We start from the raw sequence: 10133 nt of genomic DNA on the forward strand, positions 1-10133 counted from the left end.
AGTTTCGAAGCACGGGAGTAAACCCTTTATGTCTAGCGGCATTGATCATATAGAGCGGACAAGCAGCATACTATTATTGAATGCTTTTCATGACTACGTTGGAATGACCACGTTGGCAATTTAAACATGAAGCGATCTGGTAGAATAGGTGCTTTAGGAAGGACGAGACCAAATGCCACTTAGATGCAGGTCAAGCCCATCTTCGATACGATCACAGATGCAGTATATTCTCATGTGGGGCACAACTTCTAGCACTAAAATTAAAAGGCGAACGACGAAATAAAGCATTTCCTTTCGCTTCAAAGCTGCCGAAGAACACACCACTAGGGATTCCAGAGTTCGTTACAAATCCAACCACACGTGCATACTGGCGACATTAATACTGAGGTTAAGAGATCTACAAAAAACTTGAACCAAGGACAAATCACGGCAGACAGCCTTGACCTCTTGAGCTCCACTGTCGGGAATGGTTGCAATACTGAAAGTGAAATTCAGCAAGCAAAGTCCTAGAGACATTTCAGCAAGCTACCAATAATTTTTTCCCCTACGCCTAGGTAGTAGAAAGGTTTTTTTTTGCTTTTTAGGTGTTAAGTTCTTTTTCCTGGGCTATCCAATTAAGTTTACGCAACGAACGGTTAGTAGGGTTTTCTTCGCCAAAAAAAAAAAGTTTTGTATTGCATTAACAGTGTTAGAGACTTGTTCTTTCATGTTTACTCGCTAACGATGTATACTTTCTTCGTACTACTCTGCGAATTCCCTGTGTCCTCCCCTCACGCTATACTTCTTCGGGAGCCTATGAGGTAACTGAATCAATAAATAAATAATTTCTGACAGAACGTTAAGCTTTGTTTAGTCACGTGATGTGTTGAATTATAATTACCACATAATAAATGCATTTCATGCTTGCTTATGAAATGGTAGTCCAGATAAGTAAATTTTCATTAAGTGCATAAAAATTGACATTTCATTTTTTATTTTAGTGACAATGATACGTTACCGCTGTTGATCGAGTGCAAAATATTGAGGACAAGGACCTAGTCTGCTACCGACAAGCACTTGTATTCCCTGGTTTTCCTCATTGTTTCCTTTGTCGTACACTTGTCTAAGCGATCAAACAACTTTATGTAACGAAAGGGAAGGTGAATCTGAAACGAACTGAAGCAATAAGGCTCATTTTTCGACCACTCGAGGACACAGCCGTAGTACGAGTGGTCTGTGCGTGTACTTGCCCGTAGCTAAGAAGGGCGTCGAGCGATCTCGTCTGCCGGCGAGACCGCACCGGCGAAGGGGAACAGTCGGTCAGGGTACGAGCGGTGCTCTAGGCCATCTCCTGAGGGGGACGTTGGGAGAATGGCAAACGTGGAGCAGCGCACTGGATATCCATCTTACACGTGGGCTGCAATCGAAAGCACAGATCAAGATTCTGAAACAATAAGGCATGGATGCAGTAAGGCAAAGTGCTGGGGGAGTTGTTGCATACCGAACAAGGAATTAAACCAGTTAAACAGGCGCATACACACCAAAAAGCATAGGACAGTGGTCTTTTTTACTATCAAGCGACTCAACCAGCATCGTCCTGTGCACTTATTTGCACTGTGTATGCATCTTGATGGCTGGTTTAGTTTCTTGTTCAATAATGCATGGACATGGCATTGCTACCAACACTCACCTCGTAATTGACCAGTTTTACGTTCTGCAGCTAATGTTCGCGCCGGATCTGCCGGCGCGCGTGGAACAAGCAGTGCGGTTCGATGAGACTGGCTGCGCAGGAGCACATCGCCAGATGGTGCTCCCTGATACACCTTTTGTCGGATTAAGTGGTAAGACTCTGAACGGCTACACGTGTGGACCGCTCTGCACATATCGACATAGCGCAACCATACCTCAGAATTTGAAAACTTCGCACCGTCAACGCCGTGGTGACTGGGCATGGTAGCGCTACTTGCACTCGGGTCTCAAATTAACCCCCTCGCCTACATTGTGCAGGTGGGTAAACGTTGTGGTACGTGGGTAAGCGCGGGCAATACTTTTTTTTTTAGTAGCGCTGGCCTTCCCACGACCATTCTTTGTGGTCGACACAGCTCTGTATTGGAGCTTACATTTTATGCAAGGGTACATCGAAACCAACCCCGGCTTAGACCTTAAGCAGATCGCTAAGGAACTCGAGGAAACAGCTGTCGATATTCAGGACATGAAGCAAAAGAGACCGGCTGAACAAAAAAGTAGTTAACGCTGCAAAAAAAATTGATGCTTGCGAAATCTAGGGTATTAGTATGAACGAAATGATTGAAACAATAAGACAATCTAGAAAATGTCAGTGGGTTTATGGCATACGTTATATAATTATATCGTTTATGGCATACGGCGTCTATAGCAAACGAGTACGCAAGTAGAAGATACCGCTGCTACGGGGTTTGACAGCGGGAAGCCAAGTTACGTGTAATCGTGCGCTGAGCAGCCGAGCCATTCCCGACAGACGGAAGCGCGAGTTGCAGCGCCGAACCTTCCATCATCTCAGCAGTAAAGAGGCAAGAGTGACACACGAGCTCTCTTCGGCTTACACAATCGGGACATGCTCGGTCCGGAAGCGGTCACTAGTGAACGTATCCACGGTTAATGCAAGGTAGGACGAAAGGCAAAGCAAACCGTGTTATATGTAAGCTCCCGAATTCTCGACGAAGGATACTTCAATGAGGTTACAAATTGAAAAATACGAATATGGTTTATCGAGGAAGACGGCAGGAAAAGCACGAAAACACAAGCTTGGGACGGAACTAAATAATCTGTAAGAGACGAGAAAGTCGCTCGCGTTCGAGAAGCTATGCAACAATCGGCTATGCCTGCGACCGTAAAAAACAGTGCAATTGCAGACAAATGTGGGGTCATCGAACATGTTGGAATTTCTGTGAAACGAAGCTTTCTTGAAGCTGTTCATACCGGCGTGTTTGACGGAAAGAAAACAGGCGAGTGCACATTGTCTCGCGTAATTAACCGCGCTACATAATGCGACATGTTAAGCAGGCTTGTATTTGTTCGTGTCTTATTTTAATTAGACATCTTATATGTCCCACAGATCACAGTTCGTAGATGCCAGTAACACAATATCTTCAAGGAAGCCAGTTATCACTGGTGTGCCGCAAGGAAGCATTTTGGGCCCACTTGTATTTTTGATTCATATAAACGACATTGTACGCTGTACAGATAACGCTACATTCGTTTCGTATGCCGATGACAACCGTTTTTATTACAGGCAACGTGGAAACAGATATAGAAATAAAGGCTAATAAGACGCTGTCTGACTTAGAACGGTGGTCCGTGATAAACTGTTTGAAAATCAACCCTAAGAAAACAAAAGTTATCTTGTACGCGCCTACAGGAAAGTTGTTGACAACTAATATGAATTTGTCTGGGCAGTGAGCAGTTAGAGATAGTGGATTCCGTTAATATCGTTGGGGTGCGTTTTACAAAGCACCTTACCTGGAATGAGCATGTTGATCATCTCCAATTTAAATTGTCATCTGCCATTGGAGTTATTGCACGTCTGCGTCGCTTACTCCCGACCAAGGTAAAAATAATGCTATACAATGCTCTGGTGGTATCTGTCACGCAGTACTGCGTCATGGTGTGGGGTACAACTGGTGTAACAAACTTGCACAAACTACATTTGCTACAAAAAAAGAGTTGTGCGTTACATAGCTGATGTCCATTATACGCACTCCACAGAACCACTTGTTTCTAAATATGAAATTCTTCCTGTATTTTGTTTTTACAATTATAGGTTGATGTTGTGCTACAAAGATTTCGTAAAATTTGGCATTGATGATACAATTCATCTGGCAAAACTTCGCGAAAATACAAATATTCGACAGACCTGACAAAGAAATGTGGTTCGTATCCACCCCAAGAACCTCCTATGATGAGCAATCTTTAATATACATTACCTTCGCTTTTAAACCTATTAGACAGACAAAATTTTGATCCCTCCAGAAACCGAAACTCTCGCATTAAACGTTTTTATCAACTTATTTATTTGCAAGACTAGACCATGCCTTCTTATTCTCCTAATTTTGTTCCCCACTGTTATTTATGAGTGTTGATTATTTCTTGCCGTCTTGTTTCACTCTGTATTACCCGTTACATTGCGATGCTTTTTTCATTTCTTGTGTATGACTGGCTGTCATCTTGCTGTTATGCCCACTTACAAGGGGTCGGGACCTCGTCAAGCTGTCCAAGCTTTTAGTCCTGTACTCCTTTTTTTAAGGAAATAAAATGTTTGATTGATTGATTGATTGCACCACCCACTTTTTGGCCGATCCCTCGCTGAGGCTATGTGCCACAGTATAAAAATCTATTGTAAAATATCAGCGAAGCACTCGAAGACTGAGCAAGACAGCGGCTCCGTGTCGCGAGCACGTGCTACTTTAATAAACCGCTCATATTTGAAGCAGTCATCGGTCTATCGTTTTCATCAATGGTGCTGTGACCAGCCTACTACCTCTCCGCCCATAAGGAAGGTCAACCTGCTAAGAAGCAGAAAAGGAAACGGTGGTGGAGCAGCGGATCGGGCAACGAGACCGAAGAGAAGACCATATATAAGGATCGGACCAGCTCACTGAGAAGCAAGACGCCATTGTTACACGACTAGAAATGAGCGAAGCATTTATTTACGAAAAAAAGCGAAGCCATTCGCCCTAGATCACGAAGCTGATCAACGCAATTACCAGACAAAAGTTGCACACAACGCAAAAGAATAAGGGAAAGCCTCAACAGCGCCAAAGAACAAATGGAGGAATTTGTAAGAGAAAATACTGCCGAAGCAGTATTTTAATGTTAGAGTACGACATGAAAATAACGACGATCTTGCCTACAATAGAGTTCAGAATTCAAGAGGCCATACAGTTGGATTTGAACAATGAAACGCAGGTGGCATCACAGTTCAGAAGACGCAAGCTACCAAATGGAAATGACAAATGGAAGACATGAGCTACCAAATCTGGAAATGACAAAGTTTGGCGGAAGAGCCCTGGAGTGGAATCGCTTCTGGACTCAACACAAGTGAGCAGTTCACCTCAGACCTAACATGAGCAAGGGACAAGTTTATTAGCACCTCTAACCCGAAAGACTGCGTATGCTATAGAAGGGCTTCATTGCTTTATCTGGATATGAAAGTTGCGATGAAGCGATAAAAATACTGCGAACAAGTTCGGAAATCGTGAACGATCAGTGGAGCTGCGCATGAGTGCGCTCTTGAGTCTAGAGAAAGTGAGGTTGGCGCAAGAATCTGATTAACTACGCAAGATAGGACACGGAGAGCAGTTGAACAGATTGTCGGTCTGCACCTTCAGTGATTCGAGTGCCAGTTTCGCGTCGATGTTGACAGCGTTGAAGAGAGCAATTCCACCGGAGTTATCAGTGCAGTTCCAAGTCAGAAGGAGCAATGAAAAACAGCTCAGCCATGAAAGCTAGCGTGCGAAGCAACAGGCAAGCAATGCAAGGAAAAGCTGGACAGGGTTAAGGTATTCCAGCGATAGCAAATATCTTCCGAGGAAGACGGTGTTAACAGGACAGGACAGTTGCGAAGCCAAGGAATAATAGCATACAGCTTCGGAATTACAGCATTTATAGCTCAGAAACAGAAGCTGCCTGTTCTGCAAGCAGAACAGCCACGTAACTGAGGACTGTCATCGGAACATTCCAATGAGGAAAAAGAAAAAACATTCTTACTGAGAATAGAGTTTCAGATTCAACCGACCAGAACACTGCACCTATTTGTAGAGGAAAAGGGAAATACAAGCAGTGCAAAGGACAACATGCTAGATAAGTAGGCATAACGGTGCGGCAAGAAAAGGTGGAGCAGGTCAGAACAGAGCCAGCGGAAGCAACGACGGCTACTCTACACGCAACTGAAAATTTAAAACAATTTTGCGCTTTCGGAGACAGCTGTAGCTTGGATAGGGAAAGATAAAGGTGGCAGACAAAGCCGATTAATATTAGACAGCGAACACCAGGGGATATTTATTGCAGCTGGATTAGTAAGAGAAATAGGAGCGAAGATATTACACGAAAGGCCGACGACTGGTTCATTGGAAGGGAATGAAGAATTCAAATTAACGTTGTCCAATTAACTAGCAACGCGAGGAAAGAAATCAGCCGTGGTAATAGATCTGCAAGCCGACGTCGCATCTGTTGTCTACGTGCTACAAATCAGAATTCCAAGGAGAAAAATGGAAAGCTACAAGTGGCGGATGAAAGAACCGAGACGATTGCAACAGAAGCCATAAGACTGCTGAAGGGCTCAATGGGAGTTGTTCGCTGGTAGGACGTAAAATGTCGAAAACAGATTGATCGCAGACGAGACAATACGGGGTTGGGTACTGCAAGGCCCCCAAAAAGGACCCCAAAACAATTTCACCAAGCATGAAATCAAACAGTCATGGTTCTGAAGGTTGAAGCTGCGGAAACAATTCAGCAAGAGATAGAAAGGTTTTGGAGCATTGAATCAATGGATACCTCGCTCTGGGAAAGTGCCGCACGTATTATTGGTTTGGCACGTGAAGCCCCATAACTTATTTAAGGTTTACCGCTTTTGGCCACTCGCCGTGTGAGGCAATGATAGTGCCGACCTTTCTCCCCGGCTATCAACAATGGTGCACAAGCAAATCCCGCATCGCTGTGTGTCCTGTGTACACTACATAGAAAAACGAAGTCGTGTATACACAAGGCAACATACCACACTAACTCTGCGCCAGAATGCATCCGACGTGAAAAAAACAATCGTCGCGAATTGCCGTCAATTAAAGCAAACAGTAAAGAAACCTTCGCTTACATCGATTCGAACAGCGCGCGAGCCGCGTAATTTTTTTGTGCGCTATGGCGTTCAGTATCGCCTACGACATGCGAGCACCTGGCAAAGCGGCCACACGTTGCAGCGCCTATTAAGGGCGTGTGTGCCTGAAGTAGTCCCACCTGCTGTGCTCCGAGTGAAGAGCGGCGGTATTGGGAATAGCAGTAACAGTACTAATAACTATGAATAATCATAATAATAATAATAATAATAATAGGACACAGCGATAGTACGAATCGTGTTTAAGCGATATTTACCAGTAGTAGCAAACGAAGTGCGCCGTAGCAGAAGGACGACGTGGACGCGGAAATGCAAAGGAGCCAACGCGGTCAGCCACGGTAAGAAGTGCTCAAGGCCATCTCCGGTGGGGGACGTTGGGAGGATGGCAAACGTGGAGCAGCACACTGGATATCCTTCCGACTCGTGGTCCGCAATCTCGAAAGCGGACCTCGGGATCCTGAAACGACAACAAGGCTTTTTTAAGCACTCGAGAACACTGATGTAGTACTATTATTCATCTGCACGTGGTATTTACCCGGTGCAGGGCCACAAGGCTACGCCTACGAGGGAACACTGTAGGCCGTGCGCGGTGCGAGTGATGCTCTGGAAAATAGCGAGGACAGTAAGCCCACATCGAAAAACGAACAGCAACAACGGCAAGGAAACGGGCCGCTTACTGTAGCTGCTGACCGGCCCAGCTCCGACGAAAACAGCAGGCGACGTCCGGCGTCGAGGTGCTGCGTAGAGCGGGTTAGTGCCTAATAGCTGGCGAGGTAATGTCCGAATGCCGTTTGCTTCCGTCATTCCACATTTCGCTCGATAGCACGCGCACTGACGCGCGCGGGCTATCTCCGTCACGAAATAGTGGGGTCGGGTCGCAAGGCCGTTCGGATGGGTCCATGTCCCTGACGCAGTCGTAAGAGGACGGCTATCAGCTGTTGCCTGCGCAGTGTGAGCTAACCCTGTGTGTCAGCTAAAACCTGAAGCTATACGCCGCCACCCCGCAACACGTGGCCCGTCCTCTTCGATTCCGGCACGGAGAAGACCCGTGTGGCCGCAAGCCATGCCCACGAAACCTCGGGCTTATAAAGGTAAGCAACAACACTAACCTTACGCAATTTTGTAGTGTAGCTATACAACCCTAGTGAGCGCTCGCTAGTGCAACTGAACAAACAGTTAACTTCTCTAAGGCATGCGCCACCCTCGCCAGCTAGACCATCTAGAAAAAATGCACGAAGTGCACACACAGGCCTTTTGAGCGTTTAGGACGCTCGATGCGAAGCTCGTAGAGACGACGCTCGCCGTGACGAGGGGTTGCCGCGCAGGTCCTGGAGTTAGTGGCCACGCTCAGAGTTCATCCACAGTTCAATAGTCCCTGCGCCGTCGGGGGGGTGGAAACGCGCACAAACAAAAGAACGAGTACTCGACAGGAACGACTTCCGGCTTATATACGCTGCGCCGGCTCGACCGGAGTGTCGTCGGCGTATAGCAACGTAGTTATGCCGGCTGGCGGTCACTTACACTCCGGGAGCTCGAAAACGGGGCCAGGAATTGCCGAGACGGAGACGACAGGCGGGTCGGGCAACAAGTCTCTCGAGGAGTGCCTCACGTTTTTCAGGCCCCGGTGCATGAAGCCAGTGCTTCCAGAGTCGGCCGAAGGCGGGAACATGCGCAGCGTGTAACTTCGACAAGCGTTGCCACTGTTAGCGCGTAATGAAGACCAGCAGGAGCTCGAGGTAGGGTGCGACGCAGAAGGCAGCAGACACGACGCACGCCGAAGCAGACGGAAAATGCAAAATGGCGGCCCAAGCCCCCGGATGCTCGCTATGTGCCCACGACAGCCACGGTGCCAAGCTCTTCGGCGCATGCGTTGATACGCCCGGACAATTTCTTTTCTTCTCTCATTGGTCTAATGTCGAACTACGTCACCGGCTCGCTAGCCGCCGTGCCGCTGTTATCACCGCGACTGGCGCGAGGGCGATGGTAAAACCAAAGGAATGATAAAAAAAAAAGTTGCAGCCTGAGTTGCCGAGCTCGGAATGTTCTAGAAGCTTCCACATGCTTCCACTGTGTTCTTGGACATGCAATGGCGTTAGCGCTGTCGCCGTAGCTTTATGGATATTATAACCCGCGGACGGAATCTTCGCGGTTCCGTGGCCGCCTTCACATTCGCGTTGGGCTCCGGCAGCGAGCATGACTTGCAACTCGTGAGCGCGCGCCGCGACATGCGTCGAGTTGTCTGTACGCGCAGTCGTCTGCTCCTGCCGCATCGTTTTTCTTGGAACAAAAAAATTGAAATTCTATAGCTTCGATTGCGTGCCCGAACGACGCGATCTTATTTTGAGACATGGCGTAGCAGGGGCACTAACGGGCTAATTTTGACCACCTGGGGTTCTTTCACGCGCATCTAAGACCAAGCACACGATCGTTTTTGCATTTCGGCCGTTATCGAAGTGCGACTGCCGCGGCTGCGATCGAACCCTCGACCTGAAGCTGAGCAGCGAAACCCCACAGCCACTCCACTTGCGCCGCTTGTGCTTTTTCCGGATGTAGGTGCCCCAAAACGCTAGCATTCGGACTTTGTTGGCAACGTAATAGAGAGGCGGAGAACGAAGAGCTCAGTTAATAGAAGGCCGTTCTTCCTCTACTCTGAATGACTCGGCGCAAAAGACATCGCGAAAGATTTGGGACGAGAAGATCACACGCATGAGGAGTCCATAAATCCAAGAAATATCATGACGAAATTATTCTATGAAGCACCTAATCACAAATACAAATAACACCTTTCAATATATTTCGATTCCGTTTTGAAAACTTCATTTACCAAAGATTACTGCATCTGATCCCACCACCTGCTTCCTTCGCGTTGGTATGGTCGGTAGTATATAGAGCTAACTTTCTTTATTTCCTATTTCTTTTCATAACTTTATTTAAATATTGTTTTGCTTTTGCTTTGTGCCGCGACCCCTCAACAGTGGCCTCATTGAACAATGGCCTTCTCGTGCTAAGCACGAGTTGTCGTCGGTTCGATGCCTTTGGCCAAGGAAGGCAGCTGCTGAGCATGGGTGCCAGTTTAGCGCAGGGTAAAACCTTTCATTTCGGGTTCAGAACTGTACGCAAATAATGTAGGGAATGAAGTAACTGCGTGTCTAATCAACAAAACGTTTAGAGCCATGACAACTTCAATGAATACTGCACGATTCAACGCAATAGAGAGAGAGAGAGAAACTTTATTGCTAGACCAGGCTTCTTGAGCCCAAAGGTGGTGGGCCTCCTCAGTCCAGGTAGC

General features: G+C 46.9%; 1 long non-coding RNA gene across 1 annotated transcript; it reads right to left on the reverse strand.

Annotated features, from left to right (window-relative positions):
• Positions 1–1238: 1238 nt before the first annotated feature.
• Positions 1239–8828, reverse strand: LOC126546952 (uncharacterized). The gene is made up of 4 exons (XR_011892233.1): positions 7522–8828; positions 7380–7447; positions 7102–7301; positions 1239–1396 (listed from the first exon to the last, which is right to left on the reverse strand). It is a non-coding gene; the product is annotated as an uncharacterized lncRNA (long non-coding RNA).
• Positions 8829–10133: the final 1305 nt, after the last annotated feature.

This window comes from Dermacentor andersoni, chromosome 1, assembly GCF_023375885.2.
Source record: "Dermacentor andersoni chromosome 1, qqDerAnde1_hic_scaffold, whole genome shotgun sequence".
Taxonomy (NCBI): Eukaryota; Metazoa; Arthropoda; class Arachnida; order Ixodida; family Ixodidae; genus Dermacentor; species Dermacentor andersoni.